Genomic DNA, 13,890 nt, shown 5'->3' on the forward strand with positions numbered 1-13,890 from the left:
TTTAACGATTGGTATTTTTTACTTATTGTATCTACATAAGTCGTTAAGAAAACAAATGCTATTAATATATTTTTTTTTAATAATAAATGGGCTTACTCTTGGCCACAGACTAGCCAAAGGCAAAGACGTGGCCTACGATGGAGTGAGCTCACTCAGAAGATGTCTGTTCACTCTTGATATTGCGCAAATGTTTGGTTTTGAACATGAAAACATGTTCTGTATAGTTGGTGTTAGACCTATTAAACATTACAAGACGTCCTTACGAGGTTATTTTGACAAAAACGTCATTCAAAGTGTCATAGGACCCATGTTGAAAGGACCAGGGGGGTTACCATAAAGTACTAAATTCGTTCACTTTAGTTTGAGAGAATGAGACAGAGCTATAGCAGTTATATATCTCTGTCCCTTTCTTTAAACCTAATCTGTACGGCAACTTCATTCATAACCCCCCAGAGTATACGTACAATTAATACCTTCAGTGTGGCGTGGCTTATTACTTTAGAACTCCCTACGCAGTATCGGGTAAGTTAACTTCCTTGTGATATCGAGTGAGTGCGTTTCCTTTCCAATGGGTTCAATCCGCTTTTCTGGGCCGCAAGTTCGTCTTGAGTAGGTTCAGTTGGTAAAAAGCTTTTCTTATTTACGCTTAAACTTAAAGGATGACTCACGCTAGACTACTCGGGGCCGGCGTTGAGGCATCCAACATATTGTCATCTTCTATGATGATTTAAAGTAATTTTCCCCTCACTAGCTCGGAAACACGTGTTTTGTCCTTTAATACCAGCGGGTAAAAACGCATTTTATCCACTAGTGGGTAAAGTAATTTGACCTTGAATAAAGTCAAATTAACTGCTTTAAAATTGATAAAAGTAGGTGAATCTAGCAATAAAGATGATTTACCACCTGTGGAACTACTGGAAGCAGTTTTAAACGCATTTTTTGCGTTGTAGTTTCCTCGCTATAGTAAGGGGAAAAGTTTTGTGTTACACTCGGGTGCAAATGTATTTTACTTCTCGTGTGTTAAAAAACTCGCAAGTTCAGGATTCTATTCTGGAACCACTCGCTTCGCTCGTGGTTCAACTATAGAATCCTTTCACTTGCTCGTTTTTCAATTCCACACTCGGCGTTAAAATACAACTTTGCCCCCTTGTATAACAAATAACTATTCCATTGCTTGAGACCACTAGGCTTGGCAAAAGTTTTATGGTGAGCGTTCTGGTGATGTTTTGGATTGATTTATTTAGCATTATAGTTGAGACCGCTGTATCCTCTGGTTTCTTGACAAATAATCATTTTTTACATACATACATACATACATACAATCACACCTGTATCCCATAAAGGGGTAGGCAGAGCACATGAAACTACTAAAGCTTCAGGGCCACTCTTGGCAAATAAGGGGTTAAAAGAAAACGAAACTGTGGCATTGCAGTGACAGGTTGCCAGCCTCTCGCCTACACCACAATTTAACCGATATCCCATAGTCGCCTTCTACGACACCCACGGGAAGAAAGGGGGTGGTGAAATTCTTAACCCGTCACCACACAGGCCCACCAGACATCATTTTTTATCAAAGAAATTAATAAATATAGCGGCGGTGTAAACCAAACCGTAGTAGGTGATGAAATTAAATAAAGATAACAGTTTTAATTGTAATAATGAGTTTTAATTTAGATTAATAAACCACCATTGCATTTACACGAATGACACATTATATTTGAATATCGAACCCGGAAGTTAGTTTTTAAGCCACATGTCATAAACACAAATAATAAACTCAATATGGAGGTGCAATTACATTGGTATATTTTCAACAGTAGGTAGTTAGGTACACACGCAGTAGTGCCTAAGTCGTTCTAACCCGCGACGTGCGGCGGCCTCCGTGTGTTTTCTATGCTGTAAAAGTTCCGTGGTGGGTGAGAGCGATCACTCTCGAACATCCGATAACATCAGAACGACCAAGACCTAAATGCAGCTATGACTGACACCTAAAAGTCACGTTTGGACGGGGCATAGAGCGTAGCGCCGAACTTCAAGCATATACTGGAGCCGCTCGCATACGTTTGCATTTGTTAGTAAACCTGCAAAAACGTCGTTCGGTCGTCCTCTCAGTTTGCACATTTATTTTGATTACATTATTATGCTTTTATATTGACATTCACTCGCAGCCCGCAGTGCATCTCGCTCGTACTGTACTAGTTAGTCTGTATGGATCTATTAACCGTTTACGATCACTGTCAAATCAGCTCGAAAATCAGCTCAATGTCTTGTCGGGAATGTCGTGGAAAATTAGAGATACTTACTATTTTGCACCTAAGTAATACGTGTATTTATCGTGTATTTGTCGTGTCGCTAAGTAGGTATGTATCGTCTAATTCGGATTTAAATTTAGTTGCTCATAATCAGGGCCCGTAACTTTCATGCCGATGACATCAATTTGACGTCACGTTACATGTAAGATGATTCACATTGTTCTATTGTAATAATTAATCATTATTCATCAATCAATTTAATCGTTTACAAATTACTTCAAAAGTAAGCTATTCATACGTGGAATAATTAATACCTATTCGATACGTGAAACGAAAAGAAAACAATTTGTTTTGTTTTTATAATTTATTGAAATATGGTACAAAAATATTTAATAAAATGTATGTATAAAAAAACACAAGTAATTTAATTTACTTTTCAAGTATCAAGTAGGTATTAATTATTTCACGTATGAATAGATTAGTTTCGAAGTCATGATTAAAATGATTTATGAATAATGATTAATCATTAAATAAAACTCTGAATCATCCTATATGCAGTGTGACGTCAAATTTATGTCATCAGCATGAAAGTTACGGGCCCTCCTATATCTAACAACGACTGTATAAATACATGGCCAATAAATAAATAAATAAATAAATAAAAAAGCCTTTTATTTTTTGCAGACTTAAATAATAACATGCTACAATTTATCTGGTCAATATAATTAATTAACTATTTAAAATATTATTATTTTAATTAGACACATTCAAATAATTTAGTAATTCAGATAATTCTATGGCCAATATGACCACTAATAAAAAATCAATAATTTAGAATAATACCAACTATTGCTGTGAAATAGATTCTTAAATAAAGAATTAAGACAAACAGATTCGCAACATCTGGTAATAAATGTTATTAGTAATTTATTAAATTGATTTAGATAGACGCGCGAAGCATATCTACGTGATGCAAAATAGTCGGAAACTACACGGTCGTCTAAAGTCTACACATGCGAGCAAACTACATGGTAACATTGTTAATTAATGTCGCTACTTTGCACCTGCAGGTAATTAAGATTTAATTAATATTAATTAATTTCAGGAAGAACATTTTACACGTATTAAAGTTACGACCTTACGGCCATGTGTATTTATTTACCTGAAAACGTAATTAGATAACATAACACTGAAAAACTGTGGATTTAGCGAGAACAAGTGCTCATGCTATACATTGCAGTATATTTTTTTTAAATATAGTTATGCTTAAGAATATTTTTACTCTCATATTTTTATATTCCATGTAGATTAAGGCCGCCTCGAGTTTGAATTTAAGCACCAAATTGTCTCCTAGCGGAGTCTTTGTGATTTTCCACGATGTGATCTCCAATTTCCACGATCATGTGCAGGGGCACGGTGTAAATAATTGCTTGGTCACTTATCACTGGAACCCTTATTAAACAAAAAATGAGGCTTTGGAGCCTCCTAACAAATCGCTCTTATTTGTAATCCCGTAGGTAACAGCGATGTCAACAAAAAATAACACTATAATAATGTGTAACATAACCTAAACAAACACGTTTAATGGCGGATGGCGGCCATGTTTGCTTTGCGCCCGTGTCTGACATGGCCGGAGAAGGATTATCCGGTTCAAAGGGCTACGAGGAAAAGCAACGGTTTGTTAAAAAACAGGCGAAGTAAGTCGACTTCGCATATTGAGGGTTCCTTACACTTACTTAATAGTATTAAGTTCATTTTTATTAAACAAATGGAAAACTATGAGGCCGCGTAATTAACTTGCTAATCCTAGCGAACGAAAGGCTGTCACTATCACATGGGAAAGTGATAGAAAGACGCAAACCATTTCATTGTCGTAGCGCAAGCGATCATCGCCTTTGCTAGCAAGAGTCGCGCTTAAGATGTTTAGACGCTTAAGATAAAATAAATATGAAGTAAAAAAGCTTTCTTTATCATCTTCGTAAAAACACCTAATAAGTAAGTTAATGTTGATCTTTTAGGGTTACGTAGTCAAAACTGCGAAAACGTTGAGTCCGTCCGTCTGTCTGTCCATCTGTAGGTATATCACTAAAAAAACTATAAGGTACATTTAGATATCCATACTAATATTATAAATGGGAAAGTGTGTGTATCTGTTTGTTTCTCCGTTTTTCGTGGCAAAACGGAGCGATGAATTTAAGTGATTTTTTAAGTAGAGATAGTTGAAGGGATGGAAAGTGATATAGGTTTTTTAGCTCTTTCTGACCAACCCGCTTCCCTAAAATGGAGGTGGAAGTTTGTATGCAACATTCCGCAATCTTCGAATTTAACGCGAGCGAAGCAGTTGTCAAAAGCTAGTAATTTATAATTGGAACATAGGTATATTTTTGTAAGTGTGCTAGAATTACTACGCCACTAGAGAAAAAAAATAGATTGACCCAGAAACTTCTCCATCCAAGCATACAGGTAAGTGATAAGAATCAGTTTACCCCATAAATAAGGACATCACAGGCGCGCAAATCCACCATCTGCCTCGGGGCTCGTGTAATAGGTTAATTTATTATTAATACCGAACAAGAATCCCGGTCTAATTCCAGTAAAGCAATCAACTACCGACCCCACTCTGTTACCGTCGTGTCCAATCAAACGTTAGTGGAGACAAAAAAGCCAATCTTAAATGTCACGGCCACCCATCTCTATCATACAAAGATTAAAGCTCAAAATCTTTTGCACCGAAGGACGGCATTATTCGCGCACGAATCAGAAGTGGCTATTTCTGCCCTTATATGAGAAAACAAAGAAAGTTTGTCTACTAGTTGATGGACGGATCCTATTTGGGATCGGGATAGTCTAACCAAACTTGATCGAAAATTTAAAACGGTTTCGCTTTTGACTGTTATAAAATGGAACAGTCAAAAAGCGAAACCACTTGTAAATTAAGTGACATTTTTTATGTTACGACTCAAAGGTGACAGTTTTGTACCTTCAACTTCTCTTCCGTATTGGCTCGTTAGACGTTAGCTAGGTATCCACATATTTGTTTATCGTTTGATCGTTATAAGAAAAGGCAGTGTCTCTTGGTCTTCGGTGTTCACACCAGTTCTGATTTAAATGCGGAACATTTCCACACGCATAATCCGATTTCGCTCTTACACTGAAGTTTGCACCTATGTAAATGAAGTTATAGTATGTTTGCTTTATAATTATTACTATTATTGTCCCGCTACTACTTGTTTTTTTAGTTCTTTTTTGTATAAACAGATGGCCCATCAAATGTATGTAGTTACAGTACGAAAATAGTAAACCGTTGAAAGGGCAATTTCATGACGGTTTTCCGATCAATTGAGAGTGAGTACATTCAGTGCGTAAAACCTACTAAAGCCAGTTTATGGGCTCTTTCCAAGTTGTTCCTAATAAATTGAAGCTATAACGCGAGTTAAAGACTTTCACCTACTCAGTAATATTGATAGAGTCTGTTCGGAAAGAGAAGAGTCAAGAATTGGATGCACTGGAATAGAGATGGGTAGGGGTGAGTAAATACTGAGTATTTACCCGTAATTTACTCAAAGCACCGAGTAAATACTCGTATTTACTCATTTGGGTGAGTAGAAACTGTTACCTAAAAATAATTTAAAAAATGAGATTTAAGTACTTAATCGTGTTTATTTTAACTGTGTGGACATTTTTATATGAGATTTATATTATTAGAAGCTTATGGGAGTCTTAGTTTGTCGAAAAAGAGGTAATCATTGTGAGAAAAAAATAGTGATAATGTTTAGTTAGCAGTTTTGTTTTAAAAAAGCAGGTATTTACAGTAAAAGTATGAGACTTAAATTAAATTGATGTTCTAGATAACAGCATGACGTTCGGAAGTGATTGTTAATGTGGCACTTACGACCTTTTATTAAGGGTTTTTTAAAGAAAACTCAAAAATGGCTCAGCTGGTGACGTTTAAAGTACTAGTTTTGTGTTTTGTATTATATGGGCAATAATTTGACGGTTTCTGGATATTTTTCCAACAACGAATTCGAAAGTTATAAAGGTATAAACATTATTTCGGCCTTAATTATCGTTTTATTCCAAAACTGTTCATATTATTAAAAAACTTTTTTAGAAACATTCAATTAATTTTTAAATACCTATCAGATGATTATAACACACTGGTAATTTCTGAATTTCATTTTTGTGAAAAATAGTTACATGTATGGAGAGCACGTCTTTAAAATAAAATTCATATAAATTTGATTACTTAACTTAGTAGCCGATAACAAAATACACCAATATTTCTAATTTGTATTTCCATTTCAGCACGCGAAATAGTTTATACCCACCAATTTGAGTAAAAACGAGTAAATACGGGTGTTTTGAGTAAATACTGAGTATTTACTCGATATTTACACTTGAGTATTTACTCACTACCCATCTCTACACTGGAATGATTTTTGTTTACAGTTTTTAGGGTTCCGTAGTCAACTAGGAACCCTTATAGTTTCGCCATATCTGTCTGTCCGTCCGTCCGCGGATAATCTCAGTAACCGTTAGCACTAGAAAGCTGAAATTTGGCACAAATATGTATATCAATCACGCCGACAAAGTACAAAAATAAAAAATGGAAAAAAATGTTTTATTAGGGTACCCCCCCTACATGTAAAGTGGGGACTGATATTTTTTTTCATTCCAACCCCAACGTGTGATATATTGTTGGATAGGTATTTAAAAATGAATAAGGGTTTACTAAAATCGTTTTTTGATAATATTAATATTTTCGGAAATAATCGCTCCTAAAGGAAAAAAAAGTGTGTCACCCTCCCTCTAACTTTTGAACCATATGTTTAAAAAATATGAAAAAAATCACAAAAGTAGAACTTTATAAAGACTTTCTAGGAAAATTGTTTTGAACTTGATAGGTTCAATAGTTTTTGAGAAAAATACAGAAAACTACGGAACCCTACACTGAGCGTGGCCCGACACGCTCTTGGCCGGTTTTGTTATGGTGACAACACTATAACGTAATCATAGTAGGACACTAAAGATCATGATACTTGAATAGTTTTGTTCCGGCTTATGTGCCACAGCCACGGCTTACTAAAGAGAACCTAATAGACTCGACTTTGCTACATATTGCCTAATTTTTGTTGCTCGAATTAAAAGTAAAAGGCCGTAATACCTACTCAGATTCTTTACCTATATTATTATTATTATTTGTATCTCCGTTTAAAACTCTCGGGTATTTCCAGCCCGGTCATTTATAAGGCGTCCGTGGAGATATAAATCCAACACGTAGAGGCCGTTCGGAGAGCTTTGATGTCATGTAGAACGCCTGCTGGAACCCATTCACAGGTACATTATTATTATTTATTTCTCCATTTTAAAACTCTCGGGTCTTTCGAGCCCAGTCATTTATTAAGGCATGCGTGGGGATATAGAACCAACACGTAGATGCCATTTGGAGATACTTGATGTCATGTAGAATGCCTGCTGGAACCCATTTACAGGTACATTAATAGATACCCGTGAATTGGTTTCAACAGGCATTGGAAACTATTGTAAATAATATGGATAGAATACCGGTCTATGGTTTAAGTTTGGGTGGAAAAAAGACTGGGCTATTGCAAAGAAATCCGGACACCTGCCATAACATTGTTGGCACAAGTTATCGAAGCAGGTGGTGACTCGCCACTCGATAGATGGGCACCTGATTCGTCATCGTAGAGACGGCCAGGCGCAACACCGGCGTGAGTGGCTCAAAGGTGTCGAGAGGTGGTGCTGCGCTTTCCCCGAAGTTACTCGCGGCGTTATGCCATTTAACACCGTGTCTTGCGTGGGCGACGGTCGCGCGACCGTCGCGTCTCATACTTCCATATCGATAAGGTTTGATTTCGTATGCGTCGCATCGCCGTCGCCCACGCAAGCCACGGCGTAACACTTCCACCCCTGGAGCGACAGCTCAGACGTTCCTCTCTGGATGGCCAATGAAGGCAAGCCAGAGCTAAGAGTCCTGCGGGGCCCCATGGCGTTCCACTCCAAACGAGCGACGAAGACACGCCGGAGTCGGAGACCCTGACCGACTCTCGGGAGCACTCGGGTCCGTGGGGTCGTCACTCCCCAACAGCTCGCCACAAGCTGCCCTGTGGGATTTTTTTTTTGAGAATTGCTTCTACCGTATTATAGGTATTAGTTGCCAGTTGAAAAAAGAATTGGTCGTCGATAATACTTATAAGTATCTATTTTATGCAAAAATACATATCTTGATGCAATACTGATTTTGCTTTACAACATTTAGTAGAATATGCAGTCAGAAAAAAGCATTAGGTACGCCTCATAAAACCTGATCGAGACATCCTCCATATTTTTTCTCACCTTCCAAGCCGACGCTGTAACTTAAAACACTGTACCCAGGGTAATCACTTACTACTGAGGTTTTATAGAGATTTTTATGGCTGTTATAAAATTTTATCACGAGATACGAGAGCAATTATTCCTTTCTAGATTGTTGATAATGATGTTTCGTGTTTTATTACGCTATAAAAATTAGTTTCGGCCGTTTCAGTGTTTAGACTTTGTAACATACTTTCATTTATATATTTTCTTAAAGAAGTCTGAAGATATCTACGGAAGAGCCTATGAATTGTGCCGCTTTTGTATATACTCGATAGTGTAAATGCGCTCCCAAGGAATATTCACTAAAACCAAAAACTACATAATTTATCGTGACGTTTACTCTATTGTAAATCTTACTTAATCATCAAAAAGTGATGGTGGAGAGAGTCACTGTTGATATTTATAAAATAAATTTGTTAAATATCTTATAAGTTATAACCATTTTTCCTGGTGTGTGATGAAATGTGTGTTACGATGTGTACCACTTACCATGTAATAAAAACCCGAAAACCATTTTGGAAAATTAAATTCAGAACTGCTCTAACACCCCAGCAAGTTAATTTATGAGGAAAGCATCCCATATACGTATTTTAAAACGTCACCCATTACCTGGTATGAGGCACTCGCCTCTTCCGTTTGCCTTTTAAGTGATTACGTAGGGGTTCAAGTGCCGATGTTTCATCGAAAATGTAATACTACTCTGGCACGTTGACATTAAACGATAATATATGTGGGTGCGTATCGATCGATATAACTTTTTTGATATATTTTTAGTCGTTATAACGATCATTTGATATAATTATTGAATCATATAACAACAAATAATATACTAACAAATTGTATAATTCTTATTTAATAAAATGATCATTTTTTCGAAAAACATTTATTATAACATACTTTTAGTATAATGCTTATACCAAATGTTAATTATGTTTTGTGGTTATACCAAATGTTAATTATGTCAAATGAGTGATAATATCCTTTAAAAATATACCAAATGTTGTTATATCAAATGTTACTATACCAGTAGTAGGAGGTAGGGCATAGCGAATAGTAGGAGGTAGGGCATAGCGAATGATATTCCGCTTTGTGTGGTAGGGCACAGCACAGCGGATATCGTCTCGCTCGAATCTAGAGCAGAGCCCAACTGGGGTAGTACCTCCGCCTTACAGAAGACCGCAGCCAAATAGCACTAGACCCTACTCATAGTGTTGTGTTCCTGCCGGTGAGTAAGGCTGCCAGAGCTCAACGAGGGTGCGGTGTGCTGATGACGGGAGGACTTACGGAACTAACTTGTTCCGTATATTGTCCTTTAGAGTCGTCGGCAACCCGAACCCTCCTTGGAACTTGTACACTCCTTTTTGCTGTGTACTTAACACAGCAAAAGGGAATGTACAAGTTTCTAATGGGGTGGCAACGCGCATGTGACACTGTTTGCGTTGCATGCGTTCATAGGTTACGGTGACCGCTTTCCATCAGGCGGACCGTATGCTTGTTTGCCACCGACGTAGTATAAAAAAAAAAAAAAAAAAAAAAATACCAAAAAAAGTTATACCAATCATTACACACCCAATATATGTAGGTAACAGTTATTTGAATATGCTGTATAGGTAATAAGTACCTACTTTGCGAGGTAGCGTTCATTTCGTTCGCCACCAATACCTACTCAATAATTTTACACCAACTGTTTTTTATTAGTAGTAAGGTACGTGTGAGAGTGTACACTTCTTTACATTCATGCGCGGTTACCATTTTAGTTTGTATGGGGCGACAGGTAATGTTATTGCCGGCACCTTTACCGATCAGTTTAAGAGTTTGGAAGCAAAACTTTTGACAGCGGACCCAAAGTGCCGCTACCTTTCCTGCCTGTTCAAGCGAGAAAACACATCACCCTGATGACGTGCTTGCTTCTGCCTCTTACTGGTATTACTTGAACATATACCTCGTTTAGTGATGTGCTGCACGGGAAGCATGGTCGCGCGATAGACGATAAAATAGCAGGCCGTCCCTATCGCACTATCTGTAAGTGCGATAGGGACAGCCTGATATTTTATCGTCTATCGCGCGACCATGCTTCCCATGCTGATGTGTGTATTACCTATCGATAAAACATTGACGGTGATTTTGTAAAGTTGACATTCGGATAAGTATTGTCACTATTATTATTTCCTTTATTTATCTTTTCTCTTAAGCTAGGTTTTTTACAATATGAGTATAAAAGTAAAATACAAAAACACTTACAAAACAATATAAAAACATATAAACATATTATAAAAAACCTAACCTAGGGTGCCGCCAGCAGCGGGGCAGGGCCCAAGCTGCCGGTGGTTAGGGCTGCAGAGAGAGGAACCGTCGAACTATCCACGCTGCGTCCAAGATCACCGCCCTCTGCATCTGGCCCTTGATCCAGCCACCTAGCGAGAGTCTCTTAAGATGTTGGTCGAGACTCTTCGCTATGAGACCGTTCGCTGAAACGACTATCGGAACAGTGATCGTTGATTCAACATCCCACATGGCGGTTATCTCACTATTATTATTATTAATATTCTGTCTCGAGTATTTTACATTTATCGTGGGCATTGACAGTTAATAATGTCAGCACTCAGTAGCAATTCCATGACAATACTTGTCGTAAGTAATGCACCAGGCGCTGCGGTAGACAAAATAGCAATCTTTCATGTTGCGTATAGCGTACCGTAGTTTAGCTTTATCTATATGTTTCGGTGGATTGAAAAGTACTTACGATTAATTTAAAAGTGGAAAATGTCTGCCTTGGGTGAGACTTGAACTCACGGCCTCTGGATCGATACTCCAGCGCTCTGCCAACTGAGCCACCAAAACTTCAATCAAGCCAACGAAATTTTCCACCACTAAGATCAATGGGACCCGTAGCTCGGTTGGCAGAGCACTGGAGTATTGATCCAGAGGCCGTGAGTTCAAGTCTCACCCAAGGCAGACATTTTCCACTTTTAAATTTATTCTAAACCTAGTGGCATCGATTGCAGACGTTTTTGCTAATCAGAAGTTAAAAATACTTACGATAAGTACTGTACTATCTAAAATATCTTGTTCTAAAATATGTTGTCTGCGGGCCCTGAGCAGTTGCATTTGCCATGGTGTATTTTTCTATACATGTAAAGAACAATTACACAATTAAGTAGTCCAGTTTTATAAACAATTTGTTGGAGTAAAAGCATTTATCCACATTGTATTAAACGATACACAAGAATATAAACAACATTTACAAGGATCGGTAACAGTACAGTTTTATACTTTTAGTTTTTTAAAGTTTTTAGGTGTGTTCCTTAAGCGAGGGTGTTCACGACAGTCTGTCGAGCGCTCGTTACTAGAAACTGGAAAGGAAAACCTGCAGTCTAAAAACTGTAATGTCGCTATCGGGCTGTTTCACTGAGCGTTCATTCTGCACACGCTTCTGTGGAATCAGTATGAGTGTATTTGTCATCTTTGATCTTATTGATTCCGATTTGTTTTTTATCAATTTTATACACTGACGGGAAATAAATACATACTATTTCGGTTATTTCTTTAAACCTACCTACCTACATAGTGCCCATGGGCTGGTGGCCCAGACGATCTTTGTCCCCACTGTTCCTAGAGTACACCAACATTCCTGACGTCAAAACGATGTTTGAATCATAATAATTATTATATCAGTAAGCTTTTAAGTCATTCGTGCGTTCTTGACGCTCGGATTTGTCCATACTTATATTCATGCGGGCAAAGACATTTGCGCGAATGAAACCTAACACCAGTTATGCTTGTTTGAAATTGGAATGTTTCCAATACAAGGAAAATATCAATCGTGTCTGTTTCCAGTTTCGGCAACGAGTTTCAGCGCATGCATCTAACCTATTCATTTCTAGAAGGTACATATTTTATAAACATGTTTACAAGCAAAAGCTCTTGCAGCCACAACCGTTGACTGCTTTGGTTTCCGATCGGCCAGTGATAAAGTATCTAAACTCCTCCTTCTATACTGCGAGAGCTCACAACTGGCTTCTGTTTAGAATTTTCTTTCGGTAAAATATCTCATGGCCGAGGTTTATAGTTTGAAGTTCTTTGAAAAGGAATGGAATGTCGCAACATTATCCTTTAGGTAGTCTTTTTATTTTCTTACAACTGCGATAACTGATTATCTCCAGGCGACCTGCTTGCCACCGATGTACCTATTCTACGAGAGAAGAAAAGAAACACGTTAAAAATTTATATAATCCTCGCAAAATACCGGAAAACTCAAAAATGCGCGCTTTCTACAATTGATTTGGTTGCTCGTTAGAACCCTTACTGGGTTCTCCGAAATCACCTACATATAAATATGCAAGAATTGCTCGTTACAAGGTATAAAATAACTTAGACAACCATAAACTTTATCAAATGACTGAAAACCTGCATTTAAACTGCCTCACTTACAGTACCGAACTCCTGGTCTATTTCCTAACGTCCGCGGTACGAATATAGAGTGGCGAAAAAGAAAATTCGCCCAATAAAAGTGCAACAAGAATAATGGCGCACCGACTTGAGAGCGGACGTTTTGGAATATTTTCAAGTGGCGAAATTTCGGTGGGTGGACACACGGAGGGAGAACTGTCTAAATAAACTATCAGAACTGAAATGTGGGTGTCTATTGGTTGAAACTTTCACAATTTTTACACACTACATCTTGTAACACGGTACTTATTCGCCTATCTATAATGTTTAGGACGGCGTCTTGTCTCCGTAGTTTTGGGGAAGACTGACGGGACAACGCCGTCCTTGAAACGTCGGAATCTGAGGTGTCTCTATTCAAGTAATCATAATACGCGATTAAGTGCCGTCTACAGGTTTATTCGTGGGAATCTGTGGTCTCTGTTTAGCTGAGAAACGTTTGTCGATTTATTTAAATAACGTTAGTCATTTTAAACAAGAATAATACCTACGTAAATTACGTAATAATTTGCTGCTTCTTTTCGTTGAAGAAATGTGATTCTGGTCTTTTGTGTTGTTCCGTACTTAGTCTTTTGTATAACAAAAATTAATAAATACCAATACTTAAGTAGAAAACAAACGATTCTTAGCAATTTTTTTATATACATATTCATTTTCAATTTTATTTGGTGGAACCGAGGAAGAACAATCTGAACTAGTTGGCTTCGGTCAATTAAACGCTGTCCTAGATTACTAATTGAATATCCCAGAAACTTAATTCAATACAATTAATTCTGAAGCGGTTGGACCTAATTAGTTTTCTTTGTTATGTGTT

Source organism: Leguminivora glycinivorella, chromosome 2 (genome assembly GCF_023078275.1).
Source record: "Leguminivora glycinivorella isolate SPB_JAAS2020 chromosome 2, LegGlyc_1.1, whole genome shotgun sequence".
In the NCBI taxonomy this organism is placed as follows: Eukaryota; Metazoa; Arthropoda; class Insecta; order Lepidoptera; family Tortricidae; genus Leguminivora; species Leguminivora glycinivorella.